The sequence below is a fragment of the Pipistrellus hanaki genome, assembly GCF_964339955.1.
Source record: "Pipistrellus hanaki genome assembly, chromosome: 20".
Classification (NCBI taxonomy): domain Eukaryota; kingdom Metazoa; phylum Chordata; class Mammalia; order Chiroptera; family Vespertilionidae; genus Pipistrellus; species Pipistrellus hanaki.
This window is the reverse complement of record NC_140522.1, coordinates 14,796,528-14,816,186: the sequence shown is the minus strand read 5'-3', so window position 1 is coordinate 14,816,186 and position 19,659 is coordinate 14,796,528. Positions and strand designations below refer to the sequence as shown.

Here is a 19,659-nt window from a genome sequence, read left to right as displayed (position 1 = left end):
AGGAATACAGGGAAGAGGAGAGAGAGGAGGACATAGAGGACAGGGATGACGACAGAGAGGAGGACAGGGAAGAGGACAGAGAGGAGGATAGGGAAGAATACAGAGAGGACAGAGATGAGAACAGAGATGAGGATAGGGAGTGGGACAGCGATTATAGAGGAGAGGAGGAATCGGAGGAGGACAGAAAGGAAGTCAGGGAGGAGGAGTGAGTGTTAGATAGAGAGGATGACAGAGAGGTGGACAGGGATGAGGATAGGGAGTAGGACAGGTAGGAGGACAGGGAGGAGGCCAGAATGGAGGGTATCGAGGAGGACAGGGAGGATAACCGGAGGAAGTCACAGTGGAGGACAGAGAGGTCAGAGAGGGGGACCCAGAGGAGGACAGAGAGGAGGACAGAGATGAGAACAGAGGAGGACAGGGAGGAGGACAGAGATGAGAACTGAAAGGACAAGGAGGAGCATAGAGAGGAAAACAGTGAGGAGTAGAGAGAGCAGGACAGAGAAGATGCCAGGGAGGAGGACAGAGAGGACAGAGAGGAGGCCAAGGATGAGGACATGGAGGAGGACAGGGAGGAGAACAGAGATTAGAACAGAGTGGCGGACAGGGAGGAGGACAGGGAGGAGGACAGAGAGGAGAATAGAGAGGAGGACAGGAAGGAAGACAGGGAGGAAGACAGGAGGATAGACCTGACACAGGCCGGACAAAGGCCGTACAAAGAGGACGACAGGACAGAAAGTATATCGGGCCTGCATTGCCCAAGCATCCCTGCCCAGTGTCATCAATGTCTTAACTTTTTTTTAATTTTTTATTTTAATCAACCTTAATTGTTCATATTATTACAAAGGTTCCTCATTTCTTTCCTCCTCCACCAGGTTCCCATCCCACCCTCTGCCCCCTCCCTACAGCCCATTGTCCTCATCCATAGGTGCACAGTTTTTGTTCAGTTTCTTCCTGCATCCACCACTCCCCCTTTCCCCAATGACTGTCAGTCCACTCCCCTCCCGTATCTCAGACTCTACTACAATCAACAGCTAATATTGTTCATCAGGTTTTTCAATCTCCTTTTTTTTTTTTTTTTTTTTTTTTAGTTAATAAACTTTTATACTTCTAAGAATAAATTTTAAAATCTAATCATTTTAAACCTTGTTTTTTCTGCCCTGGGAATTGAGAAGCAAACTTGTTTACATGTAAACTTGCCCTTAGTCTATCAAAAGGTGTAGCAATTCAAATGTAAATGAACACATTGTTTAAAGATAGCTGCTGGTTGGAATTGGATTACCTGTTCTGGGTGGGGAGGGCTTGCCCTCTCATTTCTCCATTAAAATTTAGGTGTTAGCTTTAAAACCTCTTTTTGGCAAGAGACCTTAAACTTTCAGAATTTTAAATGTTTCAGATAGTAAATCAGTTACTTAGCATTTTCTCAAATCAATAATACCTCCACATGCCCAAGGATACACTTCACACAAAAGACATTTCCAAATAGATCAACCAACCTCATCCAGACCCCACACAAGGCAATCACAGATCAACACCCCAGTGGTATAACTCAACACATCCAGATCTAAGTCTTCATCACTTGATTCAGCAGGCCCTCAAGTTCCCCCAAAGTTTCCAGCCATGTCTGAGAGGCAGCCCTGGGGCGTGGGCAGGCGAGGAGCAAGCTGTTCCAGGCCCAACTGCTTCGGGTCGGGCCTCTGCTCTGGTTGCTCTGGTTCGTTCCACAACCTGCTGCCCGGCTCTGGCCACTGCCGCTCCAAGCCTGGCTGCTGCTGCTCTGGGCCTGGCTGCTCCTTACCCGGCTGTTCTGGGCCCAGCTGCTCTGGGCCCGTCCGCTCCTGGCCTGGCCACTCCCGGCCTGGATGCTGCTGCTCCAGGCCTGGCTGCTCCCGACCCGGCTGTTCTGGGCCCGGCTGCTCCGGACCATGCCACTCTGGACCCAGCCACTCTGGGCCTGGCCACTCCCGACCTGGCTGCTCCAGGCTTGTTGGCTGCTCTTCTGGGCCTGGCTGCTCCGGACCCAGCTGTTCTGGGCCTGGCTGCTTTGGGCCTGGCTGCTGCTTCTCCGGGCCTGGTGCTACCGACCGGGCTGCTCTGGGCCTGGCTGCTCTGGGCCTGCTGCTACTGCTCCGGGCTTGGCTGCTCCAGTCCCAGCCACTCTGGGCCTGGCCGCTCTGGGCCTGGATGCTGCTTCTCTGGGCCTGGCTGCTCCCACCCGGCTGCTCCTGGCCTGGCCTCTCCCGGCCTGGATGCTGCTGCTCCAGGCCTGGCTGCTCCCGACCCGGCTGTTCTGGGCCTGGATGTTCCGGGCCCTGCTGCTCTGGACCCAGGCCCTCTGGGCCTGGCCACTCCCAACCTGGCTGCTCCAGGCTTGGTGGATGCTGCTCTGGGCCTGGCTGCTCCCGGCCCGGCCGCTCCGGGCATGAGTGCTCAGGGCCTGGCCACCCTGGGCTTGGCTGCCTCCATCCCAGGCCTGGCTGCCACTGCCCCAGGTCTGGCTGCTCTGGGCCTGGCTGCTATTGCTCTGGTTCTGGTTTCTGCTGGTCTGGGGCCTAGCTTCTTCTTCTCCGGGCCCAGCTGCCACTGCCTTGGGCCTGCCCATCTGGGCCTGGCTACCGCCGCTCCAACATTCTGTCCTTTTTTTTTTTTTAATGCATTTATGTTGCATTGTTGGCTGCTGAGTTGAGTTCTGTCTTAGTCTTCGATTTTTTAATACCTTCTTTGTATTCTTTCTTAAGTAATTTTACTTCTTTTGCTATAACTTGATTTCTTCACGTTGAAAACTTCTTCAGTTTCTTCCTCCTCGTCCTGGAAGCTCAGCAGGCTGGCCTGCAGCACACCTTTGTTCTTCTGCGAGGCTTAAGCGTGTTTTCAGGGTCGGCGCCACCCAGGAAGCAGCCCCAGGCCTCAGCTCCGTGGCCCACGATCAGCAGTTCAGGGCCCAGAGGCACCCCCCAGCCCCCGGGGGCCCTGTCGCCAGGCTTCTTGCCAGCGCCCGGCTGGACGGTATCCGGCAGTGGCTCTTGCTCCTCATCGCATTCCTCCCCATCTGGAGATTTTTTCTCCTTCCCATTCAGAGAGTCTAGCATCAGAGTCAACAGACTGTCCTCTGCGTGCAATGTGCGCGACTCCAGGGGCTCTGCCCCTCTCCGCTCCTCTTGGACTCCACCTCACAGCCCTGTCTCCCTCCATTTGAGCCTGGGTCTCCAGGGTCTGGCCTAGAACTTGGGTTCAGAGCAGTCAGAACTGGGGTCCAGCACGGCCAGAGCTCTTGTTTCCTTCCAGCCAGGGCAATCTAGCATCAGAGTCAACACTCCTTCCTTTGCACACAATGTGCATGACTCTGGGGTCTCTGCCTTTCACCGCTCCCCCGGGTTCCTCCTCACAGTCCTGTCTCCCCCTTCCTGAGCCTCAGTCCCCAGGGTCTGGCCCAGAACTGGGGCACAGCGCTGGCAGTTATGGGGTTCAGCCCAGTCCGGAGCTTTTATTTCCTTCCTGCTAGGGAACGCCAGGCAGACACCCAGCCTTCTCCTCCTCTTCGGCTCCGTCCTCTCTGTGCGCATGCAGCATGCCTCCGTACCTTAGGCTTTTTCAGCTCCTCTGACTTTCCTTCTGGTTTTCTCTTTCCTTCTTGTAGAATTTTCAGTCAGTCGACTACCTGTAACTCTGGACAATGTCCATTTTATATTTTAGTTGTATTCCATTGAAATTGTTGTGTGCTGCTGCAGTTAGGTGTTTACCTGTGCAGCCATCTTGGATCCATCTTCAATGTCTTAACTTTTAAGGGCAGTTAGAAATCTGGATGGTTTTATACTAAAAATATAGTTTTTAAAATGTTAGCAACAGATTCAGATTTAAAGCACTGTAGGGCCAGCATTTTTTTTTTTCCCAGTTTGCATGTAGTTATTTAAGTAAGAGATCAGAAAATACATTTTTACAATTCACATAAGAAAAACATATTTAAATGAATAAAAGGTAAAGTGACCAGCTGGGTAGCTCAGTTTGTTAGATCATCATCCAGATACTATGATGTTGTGAGTTCCATCCCTGGTCAGGGCACATATATATACAAGAATCAACCAATGAATAGATAAATAAGTGGAATAACATACGGATGTTTCTCTCTCTCAAATCATTCAATCAATAAAACACTTTAAAATGACCAATGGTGACAGAATTTAGTGTTTATAATGAGATGACCAATAATGCTAATAATGCAGAGAAGAAATTGAAAGTGTATTTAAAAGTTTGAGACCATGCTTTACAATATTTTATAACAAAAATAAAGTATTAAGCTTTTAAAGACATACATTACTTAATAGTTTTTCAAGTGATTTCAAGATGTTCTCTTATATGGACATGAAACATAAAACAGAAACTTGGGTCAACAAGTATTAGTCCACAGAAGCTTGTGAAGTTTACTTTTTTATTCTTATTGATTTCAAAGAGGAAGGGAGAGAGAGAGAGAAACATCAGTGATGAGAGAGAATCATGGATCAGCTGCCTCCTGCACACCCCACACTGGGGATCTAGTCCACAACCCGGGCATGTGCCCTGATTTGGAATTGAACCGTGACCTCCTGGTTCATAGGTCGATGCTCAACCACTGAGCTATGCCAGCTGGGCAAAAGTTTACTTTTTTATATAAAATTTCTTCAATTTATACTTGTTCTTGTTATAGGAGCAGAAAGAAACTAGCATGACAAATATATTTGAGGAGTCTGTCAATTACATAGCAAAAACAATTACTTTAAAAAAAACTATGAAAATGTGCACCAGGCAACATCTATAGTTACCGACCAAATGGAAACAATCCTATACAATAAAGAGCTGATAGGCAAATGGTCATCATGCCCTCACGCCCTCACACCCTCACACCCTGGGCCAGGTCTGGGGAACCTGAGGCTGCACTGGGGGACCTGAGGCCACGCGTTCCCCTCCCCCTCCCGTGGGGCTTGATGGAGGACCTGAGGCTGTTGCCCCCTCCCCCACCTGGCACTATCAGGGGGGACTTGAGGCTGTACCTCCTGCCCTTCAGGGCTTTATGGGGGGGTGAGGCTGGCTGTGTCTTGGTTTTCCTTGATTTCAAGGTGCGTGTGGGTGGGGTGGCAACTTGACTTAGTCCCATGGCATGCCCAAGACTTTGACAGGAGGGATAATTTCATATAAATTTTACTAATTTTCTTTCATCTCTGACACTTCTATCATAGAGAAAGGGCAAATAGCAATATTAAAATATTTTCTCTAATTCCCTTTTACTGTGCACAAATTTTGTGCACTGGGCCACTAGTATGATTAGTAACTCTTCTAGAAAACACACCATTTAATTTAATTTATTTATTTAGTATTATTTTTTAATTTTAACAAATCTTTATTGTTCAGATTATTACAATTGTTTCTCCTCCCCCCTCCACCCAATCCCCACCCCATCCTCTGCACTTAACTCCCTCAGCCCCCGCTGTCCTCATCCATAGGTATATGATTTTTGTCCAGTCTCTTCCCGTACCCCCCACACAGACACCCTTTTCCCCCTGAGAATTATCAATCGACTTCCATTCTGTGCCCCTGATTCTATAATATTCACCAGTTTATTCTGTTCCTCAGATTTATTAAGTCCCTTGACTTTTAGATTCACTTGTTGATAGATACCTATTTGTTGTTCATAAAATTTGTCTTTACTTTGTTCTTCTTTTGCCTCTTTTAAAGAACACCTTTTAGCATTTCATATAATACTGGTTTGGTGGTGATGTACTCCTTTAGCTTTTTCTTATCTGTGAAGCTCTTTATCTGCCCTTCAATTCTGAATGATAACTTTGCTGGGTAGAGTAATCTTGGTTGTAGGTTCTAGCTATTCATCCCTTTGAATATTTCTTGCCACTCCCCTCTGGTCTGCATGGTTTTTGTTGAGAAATCAGTTGATAATCGTATGGGTGCTCCCTTGTAGATAACTTTTTTTCTCTTGCTGCTTGTAAGATTCTCTCTTTGTCTTTTGCTCTTGGCATTTTAATTATGATGTGTCTTGGTGTGGTCCTCTTTGGATTCTTTTTGTTTGGGGTTGTCTGCACTTCCTGGACTGGTAAGTCTATTTCTTTAAAGGGGGGAGGGAGGAGTTTTCTGACATTATTTCTTTAAATAGGTTTTGAGTGTCCTGCTCTCTCTCTTCTTCTGGTACCCACATAATTCTGATGTTGGTATACTTGAAGTTTTCCCAGATGCTTCTTATTTTAATTTATTTTTCTTTTTTTCTTTTTCTGGTACCTGCTCTTTATTTATTTATTTTTTATTTTTTTAAATTAATTATCTGTGTACATATTTTAACATTGCCAACCCTCCCATACATACCCTCCCTCCCCAGAGTTTTGTGTCCATTGGTTGTAATTATATGCATGTATTCAAGTCCTTCGGTTGATCTCTTATCTCCCCCAGATCTCCCTACTCTCCCCGCTGTAATTTTACAGTCTGCTTGTTGCTTTACTCTCTTTATATCTATCTTTTGGTTTGCCAGTTTATAATGTTCTTTAATATTTATAAATGAGTGAGGCCATGTGGTATTTCTCTTTTATTGACTGGCTTATTTCACTCAGCATGATGTTCTCTAGTTCTATCCAGGTTGCTGCAAATGATGAGAATTCCTTCTTTTTATGGCAGCATAGTATTCCATTGTGTAGATGTACTATTGTTTTTTGATCCAATCATCTGCTGACGGACACCTAGGCTGATTCCAGATTCTAGCTATTGTAGATTGTGTTGCTATGAACATAGGGGTGCATATATCCTTTCTGATTGGTGTTTCTAGTTTCTTGGGATATATTCCTAGGAGTGGGATTACTGGGTCAAATGGGAGTTCCATTTTCAGTTTTTTGAGGAAACTCCACACTCCTTTCCACAGTGGTTGCACCAGTTTGCATTCCCACCAGCAGTGCACGAGGGTTCCTTTTTCTCCACAACCTCGCGAACACTTGTCGTTTGTCGATTTGTTGATGTTGGCCATTCTGACAGGTGTGAGATGGTACCGCATTGTTGTTTTGATTTGCATCTCTCAGACAATTAGTGACTTAGAGCATGTTTTCATGTGCTTTTTGGCCTTCCTTCTGTCTTCTTTTGAAAATATTCTATTTAGGTCCATTGCCCATTTTTTAATCGGATCATTCATCTTCCTTTTATTTAGTTGTATAAGTTGTTTGTAGATGTTGGAGATTAAACCCTTATCAGTGGTAACATTTGCAAATATGTTCTCCCACACAGTGGGCTTTCTTGTTGTTTTGTTGATGGTTTCTTTTGCTGTAAAGAAGCTTTTTATTTTGATGTAGTCCCATTTGTTTATTTTCTCTTTAGCTTCCATTGCCCTAGGGGCAGTATCAGTGAAGAAGTTCTTTTGGCATATGTCTTAGATTTTGTTGCCTGTGGATGCTTCTAGTATTTTTATGGTTTCCCATCTGATATTTAAGTCCTGTATCCATTTTGAGTTTATTTTTGTGTATGGTGTAAGTTGGTGATCTAGTTTCATTCTTTTGCATGTATCTGTCCAATTTTCCCAACACCATTTATTGAAGAAACTGTCTTGACTCCATTGTATATTCGTGCCTCCTTTGTCAAATATTAATTGAGCATAGTGATTTGGGTTGATATCTGGGTTCTCGATTCTATTACATTGATCTATATGTCTGTTTTCGTGCCAATACCAGGCTGTTTTGAGAACAGTGGCTTTGTAATACAGTTTGAAGTCTGGTATTGAGATCCCTCCTACTTTACTCTTGTTTCTCAGGATTTCTGTGGCTATTCGGGGTCTTTTATTGTTCCAAATGAACTTTTGGAGAGTTCTTTCTAGGTCAGTGAAACATACAATTGGTATTTTAATGGGGAGTGCATTGAACCTATAGATTGCTTTAGGAGGTATGGACATTTTGATGATGTTGACTCTACCAATCCATGAACATGGTATGTTCTTCCATCTGTTTACATCTTCCTCTATCTCTTTTTTCAGTGTCGTGTAGTTTTCCATGTATAGGTCCTTTACTTCCTTAGTTAAGTTTATTCCTAGGTATCTTAATTTTTTTTGGTGTGATGGTAAATGGAATTGCTTTTTTAGTCTCTGTTTCTATAAGTTAGCTGTTGGTGTATAGAAATGCCATAGATTCCTTGGCATTAATTTTGTATCCTGCTACATTGCCAAATTCATTTATTAAGCCAATTAGTTTTTTATGGAGTCTTTTGGGTATTTTATTTACAATATCATGTCGTCTGCAAATAAGGATAACTTTACTTCTTCTTTTCCAATTTGGATGCCTTTTATTTCCTCCTCTTGTCTAATTGCAATGGCTAGTACTTCCAGTACTATGTCAAAGAGAAGTGGCGATAGTGGGCACCCCTGTCTTGTTCCTGTTTTTAGAGGGAATGGTTTTATTTTTATTTATTTTTTTATTTTTTTTAAATATATTTTATTGATTTTTCACAGAGAGGAAGAGAGAGGGATAGAGAGTTAGAAACATCAATGAGAGAGAATCACCGATTAGCTGCCTCTTGCACACCCCCTACTGGGGATGCACCCACAACCAAGGTACATGCCCTTGACCGGAATCGAACCTGGGACCTTTCAGTCCGCAGGCCGACGCTCTATCCACTGAGCCAAACCGGTCCCAGCTTAGAGGGAATGGTTTTAGATTTTGCCCATTGAGTATGATGTTGGCTGTGCGTTTATCATATATAGCTTTTATTATGTTGAAGTATGATCCTTGTACTCCCACCTTGTTGAGAGTTTTTACCAGGAAAGGGTGTTGTATTTTATCAAATGCTTTTTCTGCATCAATTGATAAGACTATATGATTTTTATCTTTTAACTTGTTTATGTGATGTATCACATTTATTGTTTTGCGGATATTGTACCAACCTTGCATTCCTGGAATAAATCCTACTTGGTCATGGTGTATGATCTTTTGATGCTCTGCTGGAGCCAATTTGCTAGAATTTTGTTGAAGATTTTGGCATCTATGTTCATGAGGGATATTGGCCTGTAATTCTCTTTCATTGAGTTGTCTTTATCTGGTTTTGGTATTAGGGTGATGCTGGCTTCATAGAAGGAATTTGGAAGTGTTCCTTCCTCTTGGAATTTTTTGGAATAGTCTGAGGAGGATAGGTTTTAGTTCTTCCTTGAATGTTTGGTAAAACTCTCCTGTGAAGCCATCTGGCCCTGGGCTTTTGTTTGCTGGAAGCTTTTTGATAACTGTTTCAATTTCTTCCCAAGTCACTGGTCTATTGAGATTTTTAGATTCTTCCTGATTGAGTTTTGGAAGGTTGCATTTTTCTAGGAATATGCCCATTTCTTCCAGGTTGTTCAGTTTGTTGGAATAGAATTGTTCATAGTATTTTTGTAACAATCCGTTGTATTTCGTCGGGGTCTGTTGTTATTTCACATCTTTTGTTTCTGATTTTGTTTATTTGGGTCCTCTCTCTTTGTTTCTTGGTTAGCCTGGCTAGAGGTTCATCTATCTTGTTTATTCTTTCAAAGAATCAGCTCTTGATTTTGTTGATCTTATGTATTGTTTCTTTGGTCTCTATGTCGTTTATCTGTGCTCTGATTTTTGTTATTTCCTTCCTTCTGTTTACACTGGGCTTTTCTTGTTGCTCTTTTTCTAACTCTTTGAGTTGTAGAGTTAGATAATTTGTTACCATTTTTTCTAGTTTTTTACAATAGGCTTGTAGGGATATGAACTTCCCTCTCAAAACTGCTTTTGCTGTATCCCATAGATTTGGATAGTTGTGTTTTCATTGTCATTTGTTTCCAGGATTTTTAAATTTCTTCCTTGATTTCTTTGGTAATCCAGTCCTTGTTTAATAGCATGCTGTTCAGTATCCATGTGTTTGATTTTTTTTGGATTTTTTTCATTGTAGTTAATTTCCAGTTTTATGCCACTATGATCTGAGAAGATGCTTGATATGATTTCTATCTTCTTGAATTTGAAGAGACTTTGCCTATGTCCCAAACTGTGGTCTATCTTTGAGAATGTCCCATGTGTGCTTGAGAAGAATGTATATTCTGTGGCTTTGGGGTGGAATGTTCTGAAGATGTCAATTAATTCCATCTGGTCTAGCAATTCATTTAGGATTGATATTTCTTTGCTGACTTTTTCTTCAGATGACTTGTCAAAGGGTGACAGTGGGGTATTAAAATCGCCTACTATGATTGTATTGCTATTAATCTCTCCCTTAATGTCCTCCAGCAGTTTTTTTTTTATATATATTGGGGTGCTCCCGTATTGGGTGCATATATATTTACCAGGGTTTTTTCTTCTTGTTGGATTGATCCCTTTAGTATTATGAAGTGGCCTTAATTATCTCTTGTTATGTCCTTCACTCTGAGATCTAATTTGTCAGATATAAGTATTGCTACCCCAGCTTATTTTCATTTCCATTCGCCTAAAAAACCTTTTTCCATCCCTTCACCCTCAGTCTGTGTGCATCTTTTTTTCTGAGGTGGGTTTCTTGTAGACAACAGATATATGGGTCTTGTTTTATTATCCAATCCGTTACCCTATGTCTTTTGATTGGAGCATTTAGTCCATTTACATTTAAAGTTATTACTGATAGGTACTTATTTGACACCATTTTTATTCTATACCCCTGTGTTCCTTCTCTGCTTTCTATTTCTTTAATTTTACAGTAGACACTTTAGCATTTCTTGCATTGCTGGTTTGGTGGAGATAAATTCCCTTAGTCTGTTTTTGTCTGTGAAGCTCCTGATTTCACCTTCACTTTTGATTGATAGCCTTGCTGGGTACAGTATTCTTGGATTCAGACCCTTCCTTTGCATGACTTTGTATATTTCATCCCATTCCCTTCTGGCCTGATAAGTTTCTGTGGAAAAATCAGTTGCTAGTCTGATGGGGGTTCCTTTATATGTAACTTTCTGTCTCTCTCTGGCTGCTTTTAAAATTCTGTTTTTTGTCGTTGGTGTTAGACAGCTTAAGTATAATGTGCCTAGGGGTCGGTTTTCTGGGGTTCATTTTGCATGGGACTCTGCGAGCATTTTGGATTTGTGTGGGTTTTTTCTTCTCTATCTCAGGAAAGTTTTCTGTCATTATTTCTTGAAATACGTTTTCCATGTCTTCCTCAATTCCCTTTCCTTCTGGAACCCCTATTATTCTAATATTGCTTTGTTTTGTATTGTCCCAAAGTTCCCTTAGACTTTCCTCCTCTTTTTAAATTTTTTTTTTCCAGAAGCTGTTCTAATTGGGTATTTTTTTCCTTCTTGTCTTCTAGCTCACTGATGCAGTCCTCTCCTTCGTCTAGTCTACTCTTGATCCTTTCTATTGAGTTCTTCATGGTAGCGATGTCATTTTAAATTTCTTCTTGGTTCTTCTTCAATTCCTCATGGCTCTTCCTCATTCCTTCTTGGTTATAGTCAAATTTCTCTTCCATTCTTTTTAGCCATCCTATGATCATTATTCTGAATTCTTGCTCTGGTAGGCTGCTTGCCTCTGACTCATTTACTTCCTTTTCTGGTGATGCCTGCTTTTCTTTTATGTGCGGGGTATTATTTTGTCTTCCCATGGTATCTCTTCAGGATGTCTGGTTATGTGGTGCTCCTTCTCTTGCGTTGATTTAAAGGTACAAAATACAACACTACCAGGTACAACACAAGAGGCACTTAACAGGAATATATTTACAATATTAATAACCTCTAATAAAGGTGACCACTAGAGAAAGGCAAATTAAGGGACAGGAGAGAAGGAAGAAAGGTAAAAATAAAATATAGAGAAATTTAAAAAAATAAATAACATAAGTAAATAAAAAAAAAGAGGTACAAAGAGATAGAAAAAGAAGAAAAAAAGTAATGACAAAATGAAGATGGAAAACAGGGAAAAAAGGAAAAGAGAGAGAGAGAGAGAGAGAGAGAGAGAGAGAGAGAGAGAGAGAGAGAGAGAGAGAGAGAGAAAGAGAGAGAGAGAGAGAGAGAGAGAGAGAGAGAAGAAGCAAACTAAAAGAGAAATGGTAAACAAACTATATATTTGGAGAAAATTGCCATAGAACAACCACTGAACCCAGCCAATGCCAATAACAATACTTGGAGATTAATACAAACTACAATATCCACTATTATTAAGTAAGGCTATGATATACAGAAGTAAAAGAAACAAACAAAAAACGGGGGATTTTTTAAAAAAAAAATACAAAGCAACAATAACAACACAGGAATAAGCATAACAATTTCACTTAAAAGCATAAAAATTCACAATAATCAACCTTCACACAAACAATGAGAATAGGATAGAGAGGAGAACAGTTTAAAAAAAACAAAAAAAAACTAGTTAATATAGTGCAGAGAGTGGTATTTATACACTTGGATCAGTGATTGGAACTTAGGTCTATAAGTTTAGTGAGAGCTTTAGCAGGGGGTATACAGAAAGAATAGAGGAGGAAAAACTAAAGCTGGAAAGGGATAGGATAAACCAGAGACTAAAAGGGTAAAGTTTAGTAAGAGAGTGATGGTGTAAAGGTCGAGTTGAGATAGGGTTGAATGATGCTATAGTAGAGATTAAAATAGAATGAAGGTTACTCCCAATGTAAAATAAAGAAAAAAATAAAATGGTACTGGAGAGGAACAAAAATAAAAAAGAAACAAAAATTGCAAAATAGCAGTAGTAATAGTGATGATAGAGATTGAAAAATGTAATAATTGAAAAGGTAAAATCAAGTAAGGAAAAAAGAAAAAAAATTTGTTTCTTAAGTAAAAGATGTAAAAAATGAAAATTAAATAAAAGATGTAAAAATGAAAATAAAATAAAGAATGGTAAAATTAGCATAAAAATGTCCAGTAGTGTGGTCATTCACTTCTTCTGTTATTGTATTTGGCACGCCTGATTCTCGGACCAGAGAGTCTTGCAATTCCCAGCATTCCACTGCACCTCAGTTTTGTAAGGTAATCCTTAATTTTAAGTAGGCTATATCTTAGTTATTTGTGTCCATTTATTTTTCATTAGTTAAAAGAAAAAGAAAGAAAGAAAGGAAAAGGGGCAGTTTGTAATTCAGCCCTTAGGTGTCAGTGTTACCGGTTTGACCTCCCAGTCTTTTTGGTTGCTCTGGCCTTCTTTCTCTATGGCTCTAGCTGACAGAGTGCCAACTGGCTCCCAGACTATCTCTTCTGGCTCAGATCCCTTGTTTCCAGGAAGGCAATTTCCCCCTGCAATTTCCCCGGATATGCCCAACTAGGCAGCCCTTCCCTAGTATTCAGGAGCAAGGGGGTGAAGGGAATCAGGCCCCAAGGTGTCCAGATGTTCCGCCCTTGTCGGGACAGCCGCAATTCTTAGCAATCTGTCCCGTGTCTCCTGACGTTTTAAAAAAGTCCCGCTTCTGTGGAAGATTACGCCAAACCCAGCACTGGCTGTCGCCGGGCAGAATTCTCGCTGCATCCTTCTTTGGGCGCAGCTCAGCACAGGCAGCAGCAAGGCGCTCCTGGTTACAGTGGGGGCGAGGCCTCGCCGGAGCCGGAGCTCCGCGGCTACTGTAGCTGCCTGCACCACGGGACCCAGAACCCTCAGGCTATTCCCACAAAGTCTGACCTTTCCATGGGTGGTTGAAAAACTCCCTTGAATCCACGTGTTTGCGCCGATGGGGGCGTCACAGCTGCTCGATGGAAACCTCGACTGTGGTTTTTCCAGGCCTCAGAGAAGCTCCTCCTTTCCTGGTAAGATGGTGCAGCCTTCCCTCCGAGCCCTCTTGGTCAGGAAATCCTGTCCAGCGACCCTTGCTTACCTTCCTTGAGAGTTCCGCTGCCCCTTATCTGCTAATCAACATTCCCTGAGCGACTCAGTCACTGCTTTAACTGTTCTGAGACCGGGGTCAGAACAAGTCCTTCTGTTCGGTCGCCATCTTCAAGCTCCGCCCTGAGATATTCCAGTTGCTTGAAATTTAAAGCGACACATTTTTCCTATAGATAAAGATCTCAGATTCTGATAGGCCTGAAAAGGGGAACTGGAGAATTTCTAACTGCGCCTTTAAGCCCCCTAACAGAACACGTGAAAAGTGTCCAAGCAGTCACCTGGGGTTTTGGTGTTTCATTAGGATGCAGGGGGTCACAAAGGAATTTCTCTCCTCGAAGCAGCTGCCACCGTCAGCTACTCTAACCACCCCCTGGAGGGAACAGACACCAGGTGGGCGGAGGCAGGGAGCGCAGGGTCCCAGGTGGTGAAGGAGGAGCTCCCACCCAGGCGAGGCGTTTTCATCTGGCGGTCCACTCTGCTCCCCCTGGGAAAAACGCTTGCCTCCTGTTAGCAAAGGTGCCCTGGGGGAACCGGTGACCCCACACTGTAATCAGACTCCCTGAACTTTTTGAAAAGCTCCCTTGCGTGTGTTTCCATTAATATTACTGATTTTAAAACTTAAGAGTTGACACACATATATAAGGACTAAATTGCCCTCAAAATATTGTCCTTTTCTTTTAAAGATTTTTACAATGTACTGTAATCATCAATCACATTAAACTTAGATGGCCAATTAAAACAAATAGTTCTGAGACCGTTCCTCCACCACTGATCAAGACTGGGTGGCGGCAGAAATAAGATTCATTTGGTTTTCTGAGTTTGCTGGGCAGACTTGGCGACTTTGCCAGCTCAAGCTTCCTTCTTGTAAATAGTTAACTTTATTATTTGGTCTCTGCTTTTATTTTTTTGTACCACAATTGTTACAATTTCATACCTTCAAATTAATAAACATATAAATACTGTTAGGTGGGCCGATTCCCCTCTGACAGAAAACAAAGCACCCCTGGGAAAAAGGAAGCCCAGTGGCTACTCGGGGCGGTTTATTAGCCGTCAGAGCACTCAGCTTTAAACAATTTAAAGGTTTCTTTCTTTCTCCTTTTTATTGATTTTCACACTTACATGAACAAATAATTATACCCAAGTAGACAAAACATCAAAAAAAGGTCAGTACTTATACCCTTTCAGTAAACAAGTACTATTACAATGTTTCAGCAAAACAGAAATGGCACTCATGTTGGATAAAGGAAATAAGACTAATACTCTATGACCTGTGAGGGGAAAGTTATCCTACAGACCCGCATTGACCTGGGAAAAAGAGTGGTTAAATCAAAAGCATTAACACCAGAGCCGTAGTCATCCGCCCGTTTCTTGAAGTCTTGGAAATTTTCCAAAAAACACTGTAGAAGGGGACACAGAGACACTGACAGACCTTGACCCATTTTGACGGAGACCAAAACACAAAACACAAAACAAATAGGCCTGACACAAACATGACAAAACACAAGACAACCCGTCCGGACACCTGGGGCCAAAGACACTCAACATAGTGTCCTCCAGGGCCGAGGACACCATCCTGTCCTGTGGCCAGAGCCTGGAGGTTAAGCCGCGTCTAGCCCTCCAAGGACTCTTACCCTTTTGAGATCTCAACCTGGGCGCCTTACCTCCTGAGACCGGTCTTCCTGATTTCAATAAATCCTTGTGGCTTCTGTCTCCAGCTAAGGTCCCCGAGGGAGAGAAAGTCTCCTGCCCCGTCTGGGGGGTCCCTCTCTCCTCTGGAGGTAGGGAGAGCCTCCTGCCCCTTCTGGGGGTCCCTCTCTCCTCTCGAGGTAGGGAGAGCCTCCTGCCCCGTCTGGGGGGTCCCTCTCTCCTCTGGAGGTAGGGAGAGCCTCCTGCCCCTTCTGGGGGGTCCCTCTCTCCTCTCTTTTTGGTATCTCCTGGGGGCGTCCAAATGTTGTGGGGTCAAACCCTGGGTTCAAAATAAGTCCACTGGAGGCTGATAATTTATTAAAAAAAGCAAATAAGAATTTATTAAACTGGCCATGGCAGCCGCAAGAGCACCATACACAGGCGGACCCTACACGACTGAGAGGCTTTAGGGGCAGGTAGTTCTTTTTAAAAGTTCTGAGAAGGAAAACCCCCATTCTGCAACAAACTGTTGTTTGGAATTTTCTGCTGTCCTTCCTAGATAAAATGTTGCTTTCTAGTTTGCTTTACCCCGTTTGAAGAATGATGAGGATAAACTTAGCTGTCTGACCTTGCAGGCCAGAGACCAGATATGCCCACAGTGTCAGTACCATGCCAGGTGCATTTTTTTTTTTAATTAGATAGAACAGCATTGTTTTTCAAGGCCAGCATCGAGATACCCACTAAATGCATATAGGGCTGGCTCTTTAATAAAAAAAAAAAAGGAAGTTCTGCCTGTAACCTTGCTTAGAATTTTAATTCATCCTATTTCAAAATCGATCCAATTTTTAATGAAAGTAGTGAGATAGTGTGAACATAGTTTAAAGAAGCAAAACTATAATCAAAAATATAATAGCGATCTGGCGGAGATAATAGAGCAACCGAAGGACTTGCATACATGCATATAAGTACAACCAATGGACATAAAACTCTGGGGAGGGAGGGTATGTATGTGAGGGAGGGAGGAGGGCAAAAAAATCAATAAAATATATTTAAAAATAATAAAAAAATAAAAAGAAATAAAAAATACTGGCACTCAATCAGTGACTTACGTTTTGGATGATGAGGTATTTGAAATTTGCAACTGTGAAACAAGTTGCCTCTTACAAGTGTAGTCAATCTATCTGTCCAAATAAAACTAAGTGAAAGTTAAGTGACACTATAATAGAGGAAGACTCACGAATATGGGTGATACGATATGATGAGAGTAAGTCAAATAGTTTTGATGATGTGCTTTAATTTTTCAAATCAGAAAAACAACAATTAGCTATAAAGAGAAGCACAGTTTTTAATAACCTCTGAAAGATTATTTTAAACTCTTCTTTTAAATTTACCAAAATTTCCATAAGGCTAAAGTGCCACTCAATATTAAGATACAGAGAAGTATCACAGAGGCAACAGGTCTTAAAAAATGTAGTTTGGCTCTATTTTATTCAATCAGTTCACTAGCCTCCTCAGAAGATTTTGTCAGGAGCATGCTCCCGCTGAGACACATCAGTAAGAACATCAGTTAGGTTTCTGCTTCTTGTAGCCACTTTAGGAAATTCTCCAGGTTCATGTGAGAGGCCTTCACTGCCCCTCAGTTCAGCCTCCATGGAATTCTGTCTGTCAGCAATGCTGCAAGGAATAAGATGGGCAAGTCTCCATTAGTTACAGTGTAACACGCCCCATCATGACACACTAAAGAAAAAAATCAGCAGATAGCCTCAAAGGACCTCAATTTCTTCAAGCACCTACTGGAATTGGGGGATTTATTCATATGTGTCCCGACTAATCCATAATGGGCAGATAATGTGAATTGTGAGAAGAAGAGGGAGAGAGACATAACTCAACAAAAATCACATCCATATTACAAAATAATTGTGACTATATTTTATAACTCATAATTATATATTATTCCCCATTTGATTTATTTTAATACCTTAATATAATGCATGACACAAAAGGCAATACCAATAAATATGTACACAATGGGTGACTAAATGAATTCTACAAGAAATAGCATCTGAAGAAACTTAAGATAAAATAAAAATAACTTAGAACTAATTTTATATTTTCAATACAAATTGGTTCTTTAAGTTGATTTAATATTATTCTTGAAAGACATTGGATATCAAGCTCTTATATGCCATTCACTTAATCTACAAAGAACTATTCTAGAGTTTCATGATTTAAGAAATACATAATATCAACCTTTAAAACTTTATAGACATCAAAGCTCCATAATAAGAAAACAAACAATCTAATTTTAAAGTGGATACAAATAATTTCACTTCCAGGTATTTAATCTCAAGAGATCTAAAAACATATGTCCACTAAAGCTTGTACGCAAATATTTGTAGCAGCATTATTTATAATAGCCAAATGGTACAATCAACCCAAATATCTATCAGTTGAGGGGGGAATTGATAAACAAAACATATTAATACAGAAAATATTATTCAGCCACAAAAAGAAATGAAGTATCAATAAATGCTACAACATGGATGAACATTGAAAACATTATGCCAAGTGAAAGAAGATAGATACCAAATGCCCCATATTGTGCAATTTCATTTATATGAAATATTGCCAGAAAGATAAATCCATAGGGAGAGAAAGCCAATTATCTGTTGACTAGGACTGGAGGTGGAAGCAGTGCAGACTGACTGCTGATAAGTGGTAGGTTTCATTTCGTGGTGATAAAATGTACAAAAATTATGAGTATGGTGATGTCTTTACAACATGGTAAATATACTAAAGTCCACTTAATTGTATACTTTACCAGGGGTGGGGAACCTTTTTCTGCCAAGGGTCATTTCAATATTTATAACATCATTCACAGGCCACACAAAATTATCAACTTAAAATTTAGCCTGCTATATTTGGTCAAACATTTAATTAACTCAGCCCTACTTCCTTGGCAGGGCTAGACCAAAAGATTCTGTGGGCCTTACAAGGCCCATGGGCCAGGTGTTCCCCACCCTGCTTTAAATGGTGAATTGAATGGTATATAAAATATATCTTTTTTAAAATTAGCACCTGTGACAGACTTTGCCAAACTATCTTAAGCCACAGCTAGAGAAGAGATTAAAAATGGCAGTGGAGTAAGTGGGAGCTACACTGACACTCTCCCAGGAAACACAACTATAGTACAGAAGAACCACTTTGAAAACTCAACTGAGGACTAGCTGAGAAATAACCCAGTTGGAAACTGGAGACTGCATAGAGACTGCTAGGAAGTGCAGAGGCACAAAAGGGCTGGCCTGGCTTCCACAATCAGCAGCTGAAGTGCCAGAGGGATATCTCAGCTGTGGGGGATTCCCACTGAAGACTATGGGATCAAAACCTCAAGCTGGACTCCTCACCCAGAGCACCAGAACTGAGAACAGTGCCCACATAACATCTGGCTGAGAAAAGAAGGAGGGCTGCTGTCAGTCAGGCAGAGACTACTGGAAATGCAGGCACCCTCTAAAAGGGCCAATAAATACAATTTTGTGTGCAGCCACTCACCTTGGGCTCTGACAGAAGGAAGGCAGAGTGAACTGGAACTCAGTGAGGAAATTCCAGGATTGGGGGCTCTGGGTTTGGAGCTCAGAGGGCAGGCACCCAGGTTTCCTAGGCTGAGTCATTCCCTCATCCTGTGAGGACATCTTTCTCTGGCAGTCCTTGCTATTCAGGTGGCTGTTGCCTGGGAAAAAGGCAATTGCCACACCCTCCTGGAAGATCTCTCACCCAACCCTGTGGTCAATAGCTTGATGCAAATCAAAGCTGATAACAATCAGACTACAGGCAAAGGAAGATTTCAAGAGGTTTGGAGTCTGCCACGTGGAGCTGAGCCTAGGAAAAGCAGACCTCCCTGAACAACTTGGTCCTTCCCAAAGGCACCTAGACCCAACAAAGGGAGCACAAACTGTGGATTACTAATAGCTCCAATGAGGAGACTTGGGGCCAGTCAGAAATATTTTTTGACATTGTCCTGCACTAGAGATTGGGAGTAACAGGAGATCTGCCTAATACATAGAAAGGCAAACAGGCAGCCAAAATGAGGAGAAATACAAAACAAATAAAAGAACGGAAGAATTCTCCAGAAGAAGAGATAAATAAAATGGAGATAAGAAATTTATCATATGTAGAGTTTAGAATAATGATGTCAGAGAAGCTCAACAGCATGAGAAAAGATAGAGCAACTATAAAAGAACAGTTGGAAATAAAGAATGGCATAGCACTAATAAAGAACACA

At 42.0% G+C, this 19,659-nt stretch overlaps 1 long non-coding RNA gene across 1 annotated transcript in view; it reads right to left on the bottom strand.

The window, feature by feature from the left end:
- LOC311614114 overlaps window positions 1-19,659 on the bottom strand; it is a 383,323-nt gene that overhangs the window by 12,614 nt on the left and 351,050 nt on the right. The window lies entirely within an intron of this gene.